Genomic DNA, 3,558 nt, shown 5'->3' with positions numbered 1-3,558 from the left:
AAATAAAATTTTGAAATAACAAATAAAGAAATATATTAATTGCAATTTAATATCATATTTAAGACATTTAATACTTTAGATATATAAATATATAAATATGATGTGACTTTTTAATTTTAAAATTTAAAAATCTAAGAATTGACATGTAGATATTATTTATTTTAAAAATATTATAAAATGACAAGTATCAAAACTCATAAGAAATTAATATATGACAAAATAAATATTTATTTATTATAATTGATTGATTCAATATAAGTAACCTAAACAGCGGTTTCCACACAATTCAAAAAAGAAAAAAAAAACATTTAGAAATCTCTTAAAACAAATGAGAAAAATTTGTAGGGCAAAAATATTCCACCGCGAGCAAACTTCAACCCTAAATCTTCTACATTAACCCTCGTCAAGCCACTTTGGCTTCAGCTGAAAATCCAAATTTAACACCGCTATGGCACCCAGATCGAATTGTAACTTGTCGAGGGCTTTTATGCATTATCCCATTCCATTCCTTCCAAAACCCTTCGACTGATTTCCTTCCAAAAACCTTCAAATTAGTGATTTGAAACTTGATTAGTGAAGTTTTGAAGCACAAGAGTTCGATTCAGGCCTTGTCCAGACGATTCTTTTGATAGATAGCCGATGATAACGTGTATTCATGATTCATCGATCGAAGTTTGCAACCTACCTGCGTGCGACTACTTTGCAAGGTAAACATTGGAGTCGCACTTTTCGGTATCTCAGTTCACCCGACACTCACCACTCATGATTCACGAATCAATCTTTATGTTTCTCTTAATTTTTTGTTACTCTATAGATCTCTCTGCTAAGCGATTTTTTTTTCCTCCGATCGAACTTTTTCTCAAGTAATTCGGTAAATGCGTATTTGAAACACCTTTTCTGTAATTTCAAAACATATTTCTCAAGTTTGTATGTTCATATTTGCTATTTCAAAAAGTAACATAAAGGGACAGGGGATTAATTTCTTAACGACTATTCTGTGCATTTTTTATTAAATTTGAAATGGTGTAATTTTGATTAAATCAAGGCAAAATTCCCTTCCATTATGTATGTAGATACCAAATTATTGACATTGATATTTGAAATGTGTATAGGATAATCTGTGTTTCCTAGATTGTTTTTTTGAGATTTATTCATGATGCTATTTATGACTAATTTAAGACTGGTACTATGAGTTGATTAATTTCACATTCGTGTTAGTCTTATTTGTTATAATTAATTTATAATTAATATAATGACTTACATATTATTGATTACTTGTAATTGGAAGTTGAAGCAATATCATCAAATCATTTGCTTGCTAGCATGAAAATATTTCTAGCACCGGTACTTCTATTCTTCAAAGTTTGTATCTATTAGAGAGACACTATTGGTTGTGAAAGCATCAAATGTTTCTTTTATCTTTGATTGGTGTATGAACCTTGTTCTTTAATGTGGATACAATTTGTTTGGTTTAGCTTTGACTAACTGAAAGTTTGGTTTGAAAATATGAAAAACTAGACTAGTTCAATAAATAGATTTGGCTAGACTCAACAAAACTAGTTTGGTAGTTTGGACTAGATTTTTTCTTTCTTCAAAGTTCACCTTATGTTCAAAGAGAAAAATGAGGGTTCATGCACTTCTACTTTAAAAATAAACATTTGAAATTAATTGGTTACGTAAAATACTAATTATTAATATTTATACACATGGTTTGATATACCATTTCTCACCACAAATCAAAACTCATGAAAATGCGAATGCGATTTGATTGAACTAACGATGTTGAAAAACCTTATAAATGATAATTTGTTTGTATCTGCACTAACCTCAATTTATTTGGCAGGTGTCGGCGTCTAAATATTATACTATTCGTTTCTTGCCTCTTTTGATAGCTCTCCTCAGTTATCTTCGCTCTCTCCCTTGCCCTCACACACACACGCTAATCGGGTTTCTGGGCACCAACTTCAATTTAATTCTCTCTAAACTAAAACTATGCACCGATCTCTCCTCCACCCATAAACACTTGTTTTTCCACCTCCACCTTTTGTACAATAGGATAGATAAAGTAAATGCCCTAACATTACATAGTTTTGATAGAACAATGAAGCAAGCCACAAATGTTGCAATCCATGACGACAAAAGTTATATTGTTTTCCTTTAGGAGACCTTCTCACTTATCCCCAAACTCCTCAAGATGTCCTCTTGTTGTGACAAAAAATTGATTTTAATATATCAAATGTATAACATGTGTATTTGTTGTTTAGAAATTGTTTGAGGATAAAGTATTTGAGTTCCAAGAGGCTTACACATATTAGAAAGAATATGAAGAGGCCTAACATGAAAGGAAAACAACCATTTTGTTATGAGTGAAAGCTTGCAAGATATAATGACAAAATGACCCTGTTGTTATGCGAAAACACTTTTTGGGAGTTTCGAAGATTGTCCATGAATGATGAAATGATAAAGGCGCGATGTCATTTGTAAAATCCATCTCATTGATATCTTGGTGAACGTTAATTGGTTCAATGGGAACGTTTCTTATATTTGTATTCTGTTTGTAGTTTGGCCGCATGATATGCGACTTAGTTTTTCACAGTTGGATGATCCACAAGAAGCAAATATTGTTTTTAACCCACAATCTATTCTTGCAGGCTGGCACCTGAGTTTGTTTGTCATTTTGAAGATTTAATATAAATGTTTTTTGAAGGCCTTCCATGTGTGACCAACATATGTATCAACATTCTTAGAGATGAATTTTTTAACTTGCTGTCCAAACAATGTTGTGTGTGGGTCATGATATCACGTTTGATATCAAAGCATGCATCGTTTGTCGGCCTTTTACTTTTGATCAAGCTATAAATTGTAAAAAAAAACATGCTTATAATTGTTTTTATGATGTGTATTTGCACTAGCCACTAAGTTAATGTTTTTTTTTTTTTTTGTAATTTAATATGCTTATAAAAACAAGTTAGATGATGGCATTTCTACCGATTTATTTAACACAAAGAGCTTTGTCGGGAAATAGGCACAACATTATAGATGTTGTTGCACCCTTATTAAAGAATATTCATGAGGATCACTTTGTAATGAAATTTATAAAACTTAAGTCCGAAGATAAGGAGTCAGTGTGACATGCAATGATGAAAATAATGGATAACTTTTTTTTAGGTGAAGATGCTAAAATGAGAATATATTTCTCTTTTTAGCATCTTCACCTAAAAAAGGAAGTTATCCATTATTTTCATCATTGCATGTCACGCTGACTCTTAATTTCGGACTTAAGTTTTATAAATTCCATTGCAAAGTGATCATGATGAATATTCTTTAATAAGTGTGCAACATCATCTATAATGTTGTGCCCATTTCCCGTCAAAGCTCTTTGTGTTAAATAAGTCGGTAGAAATGTCATCATCTAACTTGTCTTTATAAACATATTAAATTACCAAAAAAAGAACATTAACTTAGTGGTTAGTGCAAATGCACATCATAAAAACAATTATAAACATGTTTTTTTTTACCATTTATAGCTTGATCAAAGGTAAAAAACCGACAACCGGC

At 31.0% G+C, this 3,558-nt stretch overlaps 1 long non-coding RNA gene across 1 annotated transcript; it reads left to right on the top strand.

The window, feature by feature from the left end:
• Positions 1-301: 301 nt before the first annotated feature.
• LOC145066258 (uncharacterized) lies at positions 302-2,924 on the top strand. Its single transcript, XR_013688708.1, has 2 exons — positions 302-707; positions 1,844-2,924. It is a non-coding gene; the product is annotated as an uncharacterized LOC145066258 (long non-coding RNA).
• Positions 2,925-3,558: the final 634 nt, after the last annotated feature.

This window comes from Lactuca serriola, chromosome 8 (assembly GCF_051521515.1).
Source record: "Lactuca serriola cultivar US96UC23 chromosome 8, Lser_US96UC23_V15, whole genome shotgun sequence".
Lineage (NCBI taxonomy): Eukaryota > Viridiplantae > Streptophyta > Magnoliopsida > Asterales > Asteraceae > Lactuca > Lactuca serriola.
Note: the sequence above shows the minus strand (reverse complement) of the source record. Positions and strands in the feature narration are given on the sequence as shown.